Here is a 15,413-nt window from a genome sequence, read left to right on the forward strand (position 1 = left end):
TGTTTAATTTGGTTGTCTAAGACAGCCACTACTCTAAATGAATGGGGTTATATAAATTTTTTTTAAATAGGCCTACGTTATAGAAAAACTACAACAATTAACAGCATAACACACAACTCAAGGACAGAGGTCCTTCGATAAGTAGGATATATTAATGATAAAAGTGTAAATTTTCTTCATAAATCTTGGGTTGGCTGCCCTTTTAACCAAAGTACAGAACATCATTCAAAAACTGTTTATATGGACTCTGATTTTCACTTGATTTATATTTATAAGGGGCTTAAGAGTCAATATGAGAATGTAAATATGTTCGTTTTTGTTTTACCTGTGAGAAATTCTTTTCGGAGAGCACCTGTGTCCACTCCTGCCTCCCCAAAGAAGGTCACTTTCAGAGTAGCAGTGGGTGATTTTTTTTTTTTTTTTGACGTTGCCACTGCAGAAGGCCTCTCTCCACAATGTTTGTTCTTGAGATTTGGATGTTGAACTGTTTCTCTACATCAACTCTTCGACAAATGGTGTCCAATACATCATCACCACTGCCAAACAAAACTCAAAATTAACGGATGAGAACTACTAATGTTGACTACAAAAGCTCTGTAGAGATCCTTGTAGAATGAAACAGTACTTTCTTTTGAGCTGCTCCTCCACATTGTCCTGGCTCATGGCAGATGTCTCTGCCATCCTAAGATATTCCTTTCTAAAAAGTACAACGGAGACATGTTTTGGTACTAATATAACAAAATAAATACTATAAGTAACATATACATTTAAAATTAACATAAACCCTTTCAAATACCTTTCTCCACATGCGCTAGCATGGAACTCACTCTGGTGTGAATTTCAAGAAACAGATAAGACACGGAACCTTCTGATGGAGATAAAACGGTTTGAATATTAACAACTGTCCCATACAAAAATGTAGGCATTTCACAGTGCATACAATAACATTAAGTACTGTACCTCTTCAACTAATGTCTCTGTGTCACAGTGCACAGGAGGAGCTGTCACGGACACTATCTGGACCTCAAGTTGACATGTCTAAAATATTACAAATGACCCACATATATTCTGCAATAACTCAATGAACAACAATCAAAATCTAAAATAAATTGTACTAGCACAATACAACATCACATATATTTCATAGCCACATTTACCTCAATATCTCCTGCTGCCGACTGAGACTCCATGCACTCCTGAACATGAAGGGCCAAAATCTGCAAAGGAAAACTCACTTTGCACGTTTGGCATTGTGCTTTTGGCATACTTTGGAATTCAATGGCATCTGGAGGTAATGGAGTCAGGTCAAACATATGTTGCAAAGGCACAATATACAGGGTGCTTTTCCCTGTTCCTGTAACACTGCGAATTAGGGTCCCAGTGTATCCATCAGAATCAGGAGGAATCATAGTCAGTCTCCTTTTACCCTGACCACCTGTAAATGCAACATTGTTTAGACAATTTCAGTTGTTTGTTTGGGCAAGTTATTTGAATGGCAGTACATTACAATGGATGTTATATTACAAGTTTTCTCCACCTGTAGCCTTGTAGAGTAGCCATCCTCCTGTCACCTCCTGCATCTTAGGATACTCATTTTGTAGTAGTGTGAAGAACTAAGGAAACAGTAACATAGGTGATGGTGGACTAGGTGATGTCTACATGTTTAAAGAAAAGACTAATACAAAGATAAAGTGGGATGCTTCAATTATAAACACTTGGGTGCAATTTGTAACTAATGTGTTTTCCTTTATGCAATACCTCTTCATGGCTCATATCCTTGGACAAGTTGAGATATCTTTTTCCAAGTCCTGCCTGGGCAAGTTCAAACTCTTCAGATGAGGTTGGGGTCATCTCTGAATTGATGTTTAACAGGTATACAAAGACACTAAAAGGCCTCCAGGTTTTTGTAGATGCTGTGCCACAGGTCTTTAGACCCTGATTCTTTCGCATTCCAAAGTGACTTTTCCTTGTGAAAAACCCAGGGAAAGATCTGTATAATTAAAAAAAATAATATATTTGTTTAAAACATGATATTAAATATACATATTAAACATAAACAGTCAAATTACATTTAAATTAACATGAAAATAAAACTCATAAAATATATAACCTGGCCATCTCCTGTTCTACAGAAGACAGTCCCTGTTCCTGCTTTCTTCCTTGCACTTGCTGTCCCTGAGAGAGGTTCTGTGAGAGCACATTTATAAGGCTCTGTGCAGCTGCGGCCACTGTCGAGTTATAGTCGACATTCTGGCAAACACAGATATTGATAACAAAGACGATACACATTAGAGACAAATACCTGAGCTGTATACTGTAAGGAGTGTAAAACTCAGAACCTCTAGCTCAGTGGTCCTAAACCTTTTTTCAGTGATGTACCCCCTGTGAAATTGTTTTTCAGCCAAGTACCCCTAACCAGCGCAAAGCACTTTTGGTTGTAAAAAAAAAAGACCTAAAACAGACCACCGTGCCATCAGTAACTGATTTATTAAACATAAAAATATTGCTGCTATGCTTCAACCACGACTCCATCGTTGGTCCAAGTGATTGACAGGTGAAGCCATTTGACAGGTTAGGTGGAACCATCCTGGTGTGGGGGATACTCTGGGGTTTTAGGATAATAAGTTGAATAACCTACTCCTGAAGATAAAATTCATTTTATGAATTTAGACATATATTTTCCTCAGTTATTTATGAAATATTTATTTTTTAAAGGATTTTTGCATGGATGCTACTTTTTAAATATATGTGTATTTTAAAATCTCACGTACCCCCTGGAGTGCCTTCACGTGCCCCCAGGGGTACGCGTACCCCCATTTGAGAACCACTGCACTAGCTAATAGCATAAAGCTAGTTAATGCTAGCTATATGCTTAATCTCCAGCTTTCCCGAAGATGTCTTTTCCCTTTATATACCTATTTACACACGCCACACATCATTATAATTTTTAAGATATTTTCCCAGAGCATCTATTGAAAAAGTAGCTAATATTTCTTACCTGAGTGCTGGGGCCCGCGGCTTGTCCTGGCGGAGCGGACGCCATCGCAAACGATACTGCGATGCGTTCACAGTAGTATGTGGAAGTGGGAAATGTCAAACTTTAAAGTGTGGCTGTTGAACTGTACAGTCTGGCATAGTTTATTGCTTTTATACTGCGATTGGTGCCAAGTACGGTCTAAAACAGCTTTTTAAACAGAAATATGTCACTAATATCAGTTTTTTCCACTGCCAATCACGCACATATGGTGTATATACAGTGTTGAATCATACTTCTACTGATAACTTCTGCAACCTACGTTTCCTGAAGGCAACATGACTGAGGAAGGTCCCTAGCCTTCTCTGTTATGCTGTCACTCATGATTCCACGCCCCTCTCAGTTGATGCGACGCCCCCTACGCCAAATCAGGGCCAAAAGTCTGAAACTGAAAAAAAGATGTGAAACTGAAAAAAAGATGTGAAACTTGAAAAAAAAGATGTGAAACTGAAATAAAAAGATCTGAAACTGAAAAAACAAATTTTAACTGTAAAAAAATAAGTTCATGATCAAAACTTGAATTTTCAGGTTCAAATCTTAGTTTTTCAATTACAATTTTATTTTCAAATTAGCAAAACTTGGCCTTGATTTGGCTCCATACTTGTCTATGGCGCATGTCAAACCCTAATCTTGAAGTGGGATGGCAACTTTGTCATTCTTTGCCACGATGATGTACTGAGCTGTTGTACTGGAGTCTCCTAAACACACAAGCTTGGGCTGATGGACCCACTGCTCCTTCAAAAGATCCCTCTAGAAGGCTGGGGATGCTTGTTCCAGTCTGAGAAATCATATACAATTTGTCAAATACACAATTTCTAAATTCATGACAAAAATTCATGACAAAAAGCAATGGTAATTATTACGGCCCGAGCACTTACAGTGCGAAGGCCCTATTGTATCTGTAGGATTTTATTTATTTAAAAAAAATTCTTTCTTCTGACGAAAGGAGGGCCTTTTTTGCCCCCCTAAACGTGCCCCAAAAGTCACCAAATTTTGCACACAAGCCAGGCCTGGAGAAAAATGTTATATTTAATGGTTTGCATTAATGGGCGTGGCAAAATGGCTCAACAGCCCCCCCTAGAAAACTTTGTGCCTCAAGCCCCACAATACGGTTTGACGTACATGCACGAAAATCGGTACACACAAGAAAAGTCTCTTGGCGCCATGGCCGAAACCGAACAGCGTACACGCCGCTCAACAGTATTTTGAAAGTGCCTGCAGTACCAGTTTTGGCCATTTCTTACAGACGGCTCCTTTAATACGGCCCGAACCGTAACGTGCTTCATCTGATTGGTCCATATTTGATAGTTCCCCAAAAGTCACCAAATTTTGCACGCAAGCCAGGCCTGGCGATAAATTTGATGTTTCATGGTTTGCATTAATGGGCGTGGCAAGATGGCTCAACAGCGCCCCCTAGAAAACTTTTCTCTGCCATAACTTTTGAATGGTTTGACATAAAGACTCGTGGGTGGTTTCATCAGACTCTGTATTGAGTAGTTGACCTTCATTGGCCTGAGTTAGCCCCGCCCCTTGAGTGCGAGGGCCCGTTCATCGCTGCTTGCAGCTTTAATTATTATTATAAATTCAGATTTTCAGATACAAAGTAAACAAACTGCTGTAGCAAAGTCATGAACAGACAGCATGTTGCCAACAGGGATGTTGAAGAGCAATGACCAAACCAGCATCAAACGGGTCCGAAGTGACTGTTGCAGGCATGCTTACAGCTGTTTAATGTGTTGTAGCTGAGCAGCTAATTACCTAAAATTATTTGCTTTGCTTGATCTTATATTTTGAAAGTGTTTTAGTATGTAAATAGTTAATGTTGACATGTTCATCAAAAAGTAGAGTTAAAATCTGTGTTTTTTGTAATATATTTTGAAAATGAAAATAGTTATTTATTTATTAAATAGACCCTTCAGAAAAACGCGGGCAAAAATCCTTGATTTTGCGGGCTAAAATCATTGATTATGCGATTAAATGTGCAGGTTTTTTATGTGCTTTTATGCGGTGAAATTGCGGAATATGCTGGAAATTGCGGGAAGTCGTGGAATATGCGGAAAGTTACAAAATATGCGAAATATGCAGGAGGTTGCGGATTCGGCGCTGAGCTCTTCCCTCTTTGCTACTGAGGGAATCCTTGTTTAGTTTCTTTTCCTCCGCTTAGTAATATGCATATTCAGCAGGTTGTCTCGTCTAATCTGAGGTCGTAGGCGAAAAAAAAAAAAGGAGAGCACGGGTGGAGAGGAGAGGGGCAGTGGTGGCCCGGAGGCCAGCCGTCTCTCTCCCTCCAGCCCGCGGCTCAGTGCTCGGGTGATTGCCGGGCGCGCCGGGGCGGCGAGGGGGCAAGCCGGAGCTCCGTCACCCCACGCGTCCGCCCCCACGCTCCACAAGATCCCCAAGTGGATGGGAGCGTGCGTCCGCCTCCGCCGGCCTTCACAGGCGCAGTGGTACGCGGTCAGCGCGGATCCTGAGGTTGAGACGGCACTCCTTTTTTCCTCTCACCCCCGCGGGTGAGAGCTGCTGTTTGGGGGGTGGTGGTTTCTGCGAGGGGTGCGGAGGTCCCCGGGCGGGTCCCGCAAGTCGCGACCGGGCGTCCCGACATGTCACTCACAACACTTCCCCCTTTTTCCAAACTTTATGCGAAAATGTGCGGCTATTGTGAAATCAAGCGAGCCCCGCATAATTTGCATATTCAGCGCGGACATATGCGATCATCGTGGGAAATATGCACCCTTTTAGGAATAAATGTATCCCCGCGTAATCTGCGCCATTTGGCTGATTATGCAATGAATTATGCGATCGCGTAATTGCGTTTTTCTGGAGGGCCTAATTAAAGAACCAAGCCAATAAACACTGCATGTCACACATCCCATCTCCCCATCCCATCAAGTACATTCTCAACCTGTGGGGGAAACACTGAGCACTGTATCATACGTCTCCTTACCATGCAGTCCAATATGTCACAGCCCGGCTCATAGGCAGCGACAAGGAGGGAGACGAGACGAGGATGACGGTATAACAAAAAGGAAATTTATTAACAAAAGATAATGAACTAAGATAAGTCAGTAATCAGTAGTGTGAGCATGTATGAATGTGTGGAAAGGACAACCAAAATCCAAACAGCAGCGGCCGTGCCCAACCAGACCGGAGAGAGAAGACAAGTAGGATTGAAGCCTTTTAAAGAAAGACCCACACCGGGCCCAGGTGTGGGTCATCAGCTAATCAGCCGACCTCTCCACCCTGCTTCCTGCAAAGGAAAAACACAGCAGCAGAAAAGGCAGGGACAACTAGTGGATTGAGGGGTCGTCACCCCCCCCCCCCCCATAAAAACGGGGTTCCCACTGGAACACCGGAAATGGCACAACTACATTGCACAAAACTGAAACACTTAACCACCGTCACTAGTTACATGAAATTAATCAATTACATTTCATCAATTACAATCAAACCAACCCCCACGCTGCAACCCAGCAATTCCGGCGCCTGGAAAAGCATTTAAGAACGACAGCGAAAGGAAAAACAGACCGGAGGGATCAAACAATAAATGGCACATGATTAAGAATAAGGTGCTCTGGATAGAGCATCAGCCACAATGTTATCAACTCCTTTAATGTGGCGGATATCTAAACAATAAGTTTGCAAAAACAAAATCCTACGCATTAATCTGCGGTTTGGACACTGTACGGACTGCAAGAAGGTTATCGGATTATGGTCTGTATAGACCACCAAAGGAACACTGCCAGAATCAAGGTACACTTCAAAATGCTGAAGAGCCCAGATAAGTGCAAGCGTCTCTTTTTCGATAACGGAATAGTTCAACTGGAACGCGTTAAACTTTTTAGAGTAGAAACTCACGGGACGGTCAACACCACTATCATCACTCTGTAATAACACGGCACCTGCACCCACGTCACTCGCGTCTACCTGCAGTTGGAAGGGACGGTCCATGCGTGGAGCTGCGAGAACAGGAGGGGAACAGAGAATAGCTTTAACGTTATCAAAAGCTCGCTGACAAGATGGTGACCAGATGTATGTTGTTTTCCCTTTCAGCTTTCATCTGTCAGGGGAGCTACCACAGTCGAAAAGTTTTTACAAAAACTGCGATAGTACCCCACAAGACCCAGAAAGCGCTGAAGTTCCTTTTTGGTTGCTGGCACTGGATACTGCCCGATTGCAGCCACCTCAGCCTGTACTGCCTGCACATTTCCCTGCCCCACTACCTTACCCAGGTAGGTGATGGTGGCCTTAGCAAACTCACACTTTGCTAGGTTCACGGTCAGGTGTGCATCAGCTAGACGGTTAAACAGCTTTTCAATACGGACCAGATGTTCCTCCCACGTATCACTGTGGATAACAACATCATCTAAGTAAACAGCACAACCCTCCAGCCCAGTCACAACCAGGTTCATAAGGCGCTGGAACGTTGCCGGTGCGTTACACAACCCGAAACTCATCACTGAATATGAGAATAAACCAGAAGGTGTTATGAACACTGAAATATCTCTAGCCCTCTTGGACAGTGGACACTTGCCAATAACCCTTCAATAAATCGAACTTGCTCACAAACTGAGCTGAGCCGACCTGATCGACGCAATCTTCCATGCGCGGCAGTGGAAAAGCATCTGGTTTAGTGACCCCGTTTACCTTCCGATAGTCTGTGCAAAACCTAGGACTCTTATCAGACTTGTCTACCAATAAACAAGGTGACGCCCAGCTAGATGATGAGGGTTCTGCAATGCCATTATTAAGCATGTACTTTATCTCTCTGTCCATCACCTTTCGCTTCTCTTCTGACACCCGGTAGAAACGCTGACGGATTGGCTGCGCCTCCCCCACATCAATGTCATGCTCGATTAAATTCGTCCGACTTGGTACATCACCAAACAGACATAGATAACCATTAATCAGAGCCGACAACTCAGTGCCCCTCTCCTCAGACAGATGACCAAACAGAGACTCCGGATTTTCCAAGGTTTCAGAGTTCTTTAACCTGCCACGCAACACACTCTCATCCGGTGGAGTAACCCCATCATCCTCTGGCACGGATAGAAACACAGAACTTCCGACAGCAGCAGCCACCGATTTTTATTTTTTATTTTTATTTAACCTTTCTTTAACCAGGAAGTCCCATTGATATACGAGATCTCTTTTGCAAGGGATTTAACAGACTCTTTCTGCCCCTCACCACTAGATGCAGAGACCTGTGACTCCCGAGTGTAATAAGGTTTCAGCAAATTTACATGGCAAAGTTGGGTTGATTTCCTACGCCGTGGTGTCGACAACAGGTAATTTAGGTCTGACAGCTGGCGTAAAACTATAAACGGGCCAGTAAACTTGGCTTGAAAAGGGGAACTGGCAATTGGCAACAATGCAAGTACCTGATCACCAGGACTAAACTGACAGTGCTCAGCTTGGCGGTCATAAAGACGCTTCATTTTCCCCTGGGAAGAGGCTAACTTCTCCCTAGCCATCTCCCCAGCCACGTACAATCGGTGCCGAAAACCATTGACATAGTCAATCAAATTACTGGGTGGTTCTGATTGCCCCACAGCATCATGCAACAGAGTGAGTGGCCCATGCACTGTGTGTCCAAACACAAGCTCATTTGGGGTAAAACCGGTGCTTTCCTGCACAACCTCTCGAGCAGCTAACAGAAGCCACGGCAGCCCTTGCTCCCAGTCCTGATTCAATTCAACAAAGTAGCCACGCAACAGACACTTCAGGGTCTGGTGAAATCTTTCCAGAGCCCCTTGGCTCTGAGCATGGTACGCAGAAGCCTGATTATGTTCAACATGTAACTGTTTCAGAACCTGGGCAAACAGATGAGATGAAAAATTAGAGCCCTGATCACTCTGAATTACTTTTGGGATGCCAAAGCTGGAAATGAACTGCGTCAGAGCCTTCACCACAGATCTACCAGTAATGGTAGGCAATGGATATGCAGCTGGATACCTTGTGCTCTGACACATTACGGTAAGCAAATAGTTGCTACCAGACTTGGAACGAGGTAAAGGACCAACACAGTCAATAATCAGATGTTCAAATGGCTGCGCTATTGCTGGAATAGGGCACAGAGGAGCTGGCTTAATACTCTGATTTGGCTTTCCTGTCATATATGACATGTTTTAATGTACCTGGACACATCCCTCTTTAACTGAGGCCAGAAAAAGTATCGCAGAATGTAATCATACGTTTTGCGGACTCCCAGGTGCCCAGACTGATCATGAGAAGCCCTCAGCACCTCACTGCGGAACTTGGAAGGAACAACAATCTGCCAGACCGGGTCACCAACAAAGTTTTCCCCATGCAGCAACCATTTCCTCACCAACAATCCATCCTGCAGCAAGTAACCACTTATCGCGCTCCTAGCCTCCTCAACAGTGAGAACTCGGTCAAACAACTGGCTCATAGAGGGATCTGCCCTCTGCTCCACCAGCAGGTCACTGCGAGAAACAGACAACAAAGAGTAAGGGATGTCCACAGAGAAAAACTCACTCTCCCCTGGTCCCCCACCCTCAAGTTCAGGCTCAGACTCTGACTCTGCACGGCACATAGCTCGAGTCACTGCACAGGCTGTAAAAACCTCAGGAAAGCATTGAGCACTCTCATTTGGTTTTCCTGTAACAACAGGTGAAGATTTTACTATGGGTGGAGGTGGCACACCATCAGCCCACACCAGCAAGGTTGTTACCTAAAATAATGTCCACACCCTCAATCGGCAGTGCAGGGCGCACACCCATGGTTACCTCACCTCGAACCAACCCACAGTTCAACAATAGATGATGCAATGGAACCGGCAACACCGTTAACCCCATCCCTCGCATCAGAACATAATCTCCAGTACTAGTTTCCTCAGAAAAAGGCAACACAGAGCTCACAATGTATGAATCAACAGCCCCAGTATCTCTCCGAATTTTTACCGGCACAGTGGCATCACTCCCCACCAGAGACACACAACCGTCAGACACAAAAGCTGAGACATCTGCCTTATCCAAACTGCACTTGACTCCAGCAGCTACCTGCTGGGAGGAAGAAATGACAGGACCAACATGTTTAACAGAGGCAGCAAACGCAGCAGATTTAACCTGGGCACCACGCTTAGGACAGTCAGCTTTCCAATGTCCCCTGCCTTTGCAATAATTGCATATTTTGGTTGAGTCAAACTGTACCTGACCCCGTACAACACGTTCTGGCTTAATGTTACCCAGGCGAGGACTGACTTCGTCCTCCCCCTTAACATGACCTGACACACGAAATTTACCATTTGCCCGGTCATCCCGAGAGTAATGCTCCCGGCCACACCTGTGCGTAAGAGTATACTCGTCGGCCAGTTTAGCAGCCTCAGCAGCAGTCTTCACTTTATGCTCACTGATATAAACAGCGATATGACTGGGAACAGAGTTCTTGAACTGCTCTAAAACCACCAAATCGCACAGGTCATCAAAAGTGTTGACCTGCAAGGAAACACACCACTGGCTGAAATGAGTCACCAGCTCCCTGGCGAACTCAACATGAGTCTTTTCCCAGGTCCGAAACCTCTGCCGATATGCCTCCGGCACCAACTCGTATGCCCTCAACACAGCAGCCTTGACAGTTGCATACACCTTACTTTCACCTACTGAGAGAGCAGAGTGGGCTTCCTGCGCTTTACCAGTTAAAACACATTGCAAAAGCAGTGTGCAATCTAAATCTGACCACTCTCTACCCTCAGCAACACGCTCAAACAGCGAAAAAAATGTATCTGGATCCCGCTCACAAAACTGGGGAACTAAACGCAAATTACTGGCAACATCAAAAGAACTAGAGGCTGATCTAACAGGAGCAGCTGAAAGAGCATGGCCTGCACCAGCGCCACCTGAGTTCAGTCTACACGCCTCCACCTCCAGCCTTCTGAGTTCAGTCTGCAGCAGAAGCAATTCCCGCCTCTGTTCAAAATTTAACCCAGCATCACCAGACACAACAGATTCCACCACAGGACCGGCAGCCTGAAATTTACCAGGATTGATAATACCCACATCAGACAGATTAGCCTTAATAATAGCTTTAATGCTATCCTTACTCCGTTTATCACTCACTTCCAACTTGAAATGGTCAGCAATCCTCAACAACTGATCACGTGTCTAGTACTCCAAAGACTCCCCTGATGGAGCTTTCAAAAATCCTCCACACTAGCCATGGTTATCAACCAGCCCAATTACCTGTCCAAACACAGACTATTCAAACCAATGCGAAAAAAACCAGACTGCAGTGCTTAACTTGTAGCACACTGAGCTCAAACAGTCCCCTCACAGCCAAAACGTCACCGTAGCCCCGTCCCTCTAACTGCCTTACCAGAATCTAGCTAAGCTCCTCCCTAGTCTTCAGGTGTTTGGTGGTGGGTATTTACGCACTAAAGCCCGTCAGTCCGGCAAAGCAACCACTAAATGGCGACTCACCTGCAGCTGCGGATGTGCCCCCGAGACAACTGCTCCAGCCACTTTCACACCACACTAACACCCCCCCAAACGAACTCCAAAGGGAATTCGCTCTTAAAGGGAAAGTTTCGTTTCGTCATACATGCTCACACTACTGATTACTGACTTATCTTAGTTCATTATCTTTTGTTAATAAATTTCCTTTTTGTTATACCGTCATCCTCGTCTCCTCTTCCCCCCTCGTCGCTGCCTATGAGCCGGGCTGTGACATGTGGGGGCTCGTCCTACTCTGGCTGTGGGGGCTCGTCCTACTCTGGCTGTGGGGGCTCGTCTAGTTAATTCGGTGACGTCAGATCAGCTGTAGCTGTAGTAAGCGGTGCGCCTCGTTTTTATGAATGAGTTGCGTAGCCGGTTTTGTTGGGAGACGTTTGACTAGCATGGTAAGTCTGTTTGTTTTGGTTTGGGTAAGCAGCCAAGTCTGTTCTGAGGAGATTGTTTTGTGCCAGGCTGTGTTGTGCTGGTGGTGTTTTTTAGGCACTGAGTTTGTGGGGTCCTGTGTGTGCGCAGCTATATTAAGTCGCTGTTGCTTCTGTCCCTGTTAGGTTTAAAGGGAAAGTTTCGTTTTTTACAACCTGGACCTTATTCCTGGCATTTTTTATGGTCGTATACTCACCCAGAAAATTTTGGTGTCATTTGGAGTCCTTCGGAAGATATTAGGAGTTTTGTGCGAGTCGCTTATCCATATAATGGTAGCGAATGGGGGCACAGCGGGACACAGACGATGCAGCGTCTAAATAACACATTATTGCCGCGAAACTCGTTCATTTCTTTTATGAGTCACTAGATCTGCTTCTGGGCATCTTCCAAGACCTGTTGTCTACATCCGGGGCTGCGTGTGTAACAAGGAAATCAGTTTGTAAACAAGACCTCTGACCTGCATGACGTCATCTCTGTGCGCGCATCCCAGACACAGCTCTGTGTACAGCTGGAGTTCGCTACTGTTAATTTACTGTTAGTTATTTGAAACATGTCTGAATATTTGTCAAATTCTGAGGTTGTGGACGACGGCTTTGAATATGATGGACGTCCTTAACGTTTTGAGCCAGAGTATACGGCTGAAGAGCTCACTGAACGGAGGATGCAGAGGCAGAGAGAGGAACAGCTGGCCAGAGAACAACATGCACGTCCACGAATAGATAGTAACTGGTGGTGCTCGTGTGGACAATGTTCGCCTCTGCCAACAGAGGAGGAATGCCTTTGTTGCTCCGAGTGGGATTTGAGGCCAGGAGATGCACGCCTGGATCTTTCCATAAATGAATGCATCACAACAACAGAGGATTTCACGTCCATGATCAACCGGGCAGTGGTAAAGACTTTTTTTCGGGTCCCGAAAGTAAACTGGGAGAACCAGCCAAAGCCTGCAGGACCGAACGGGCAACTTTCGATTGAGTAAGTAGCCTACACACATGCATAAAAGTGTTTATTTGCCTTGAATATGTTTGCTTCATAAGTAAATAACTATAATAATTTACTTCTATTTGGTATATTCTCATGGATTTTCCTAGAACGACACGTACACTGCACAATAATCAGAGGCACTTATGCAAAACGTGGATTTACTACATATAGTGCTCAGTGAGAAAAAGGTAAACGTTCAGGTTGTAAAGAAGATTGTCTTTACAAATTGCCTCTGATTTTTTTGCAGTGTGTTGCCCATTCTACACAAGCCATTAGACACTCCTCTGGCATTATGCACCGTCAGTAAACACCATCCACATTCACGGAGGCTAATATGGTTTAGCTCTAAAGAAACGCCCAAAACGAGTGCTGCGTCTAGCCAGTAACACATTTTTGTCTGGTCTTGGAACCGGAGCAATGTTCTGAAGCAGTCTTTTGTGATGTGGTCTCTTCTCCTTGCTAGGCACTGTGTAAAGCACATTTGGATCATCCCTCTTTTGCAGTACGCACTCCATAAGGTCTCTCCGGAAAGTCTGCGCTGTTTGAACATAGATGGGCCTTGTCTATGGGCAGAAATATGTGCCACTAGAAACTGAATTTGAATCATTTATATTTGAATTGCTCAACTTGAATCATTGCATTAAAAAACTGAATCTGAATCACATAATTTGAATTTGTATTGTTTAATTGGAATCATTGCATTAAAAAACTGAATCTGAATCACATACTTTGAATTTGTATTGTTTAATTTGAATCATTGCATTGAAAAACTGAATCTACATTCCGAAAAACTGAATCTACATTCAGCTCTCACAATTCAAATTCAGTTCTTGAAATTCAATTTCAATACTGTGCCAGACATCCGGGTCTTCTGGAGGAACAGCAATCGAGTGCAGATACAAAGAACTCGGGTATCAGTCACGTGACGTTTTTTGTTGTCAGCGCCATCTTGAGGACCGACCGGGGACATTCCAGCCCCCCGGTCTCCACTCCGCAGCACGCCGATTTTTCCCAGTGGCCAGCCGCGGTACTGCAACAAAAAATCCCATGGAGCCCAGAAAGCTTTTTCCCATAGACCGCAATAGTAAAAGAGAAGCCTCTAAAACTGTTCACAGGAACCTCCAGCTGTAATCACCGGCAATTACTAATCTTTGTATTCTATATCTTTAAGTCATGGACTTTATACATTTGAAAACTCCAGCGGGGTTGTCCTGGGTAAAAAACGAAAGCATTTTCTTATTATAGTTTACCATATAATTGGCTAAGACCTTCATTATTTTTATGTGAATAACTATTTGAATTCCAGGAAATATATTACAGCTAATAACAGGGTTTTGCAAAGATATATAAAGCTTGTCAATTGTCGAAGACAGTAGAACACAAGGAGGCCTTTAAAAATGTGCAGCCCTTCATTTGTTATCATTTTGTGGCTCATCATAAATATCTATTGCTCTCATGTGATTGGGTGCGTCTCTGGCATCAGTGCTGCTTTCTGCAACAACCTTCAGTAGTTGCTTTGTGTATTCTTGCTTGTAGAGAACCAAATAACACAATTAGGTACATCAATCACTATATATTTTATGTCAATCTCACATTACCTATTTTAGTAGTAGCCTGGGGTCTGCCTACATTATCGTTGTGGTCCATTATTGCCAACTGTGTGCGTAATGAGAGACTGTGTGCGCATGGAGTCATATCCGAAATGCAATCTTTTCGGAGCGTATTTCAGCACCAAGGAGTGATACGCCTCCAGAGATCCTGTTAGTGAATGACAGACAACCACAGATAAATATATATATGTGTTTATTTGATTAGTATATTTTAGATTATCTGGTGAACTGTAAAGTTATTTGAACTGTAGCTTTTTCTGTGCCAGGGCGCCACCTTTATGCAAAACAGGTAGACTAGATAAAAACAGCAGTGATTCAAAGCCCACCGCGTCAGATTGCAGTTCCACACATTTAGAATAAACAATGAGAAATTATTAAACATTAACATTATAACTCTGAAAAAGGGACATACCAGTGTGTTTGAAAAGTGCCATCTGCTTCAGATCCCGCAGGAGATTTTTGTCTGTCACGATGTCTTTGAGGGCGTTGAAAGCAGGTGAACCAGGTTCAATCCACTTCTTTCTCTCCTGCTGCTCGTCCGTCAAAGGTTGATGATGGCAGGTGTACTCAACACCGTCTTCTTCCCATCGATGCACACCACTGATGTGATGCAGCACCGAAGTCCATCGACGGATGCAAATCTGAAATGATGAAAATGGACCCTCAGCCAAACATTTCTCTTCAAACCTAATTATGAAATAGAGAACTGTAAAGCTATGTTTACAGTATGTATCTAGCAGATTATGGACAAGATTTTTCTTATTTTCAGTTGTTATGTGGGAATAATCAAATCCTATTCTGATCCTGAATAGTGTCTGAATTTTCAAAACAAAAACAGCATGTTTTTAGAGATTGTTTTATTTTATACATTTTGAATTTCTAAATATTTGATTCTTA

This window comes from Cololabis saira, chromosome 11 (assembly GCF_033807715.1).
Source record: "Cololabis saira isolate AMF1-May2022 chromosome 11, fColSai1.1, whole genome shotgun sequence".
Classification (NCBI taxonomy): domain Eukaryota; kingdom Metazoa; phylum Chordata; class Actinopteri; order Beloniformes; family Belonidae; genus Cololabis; species Cololabis saira.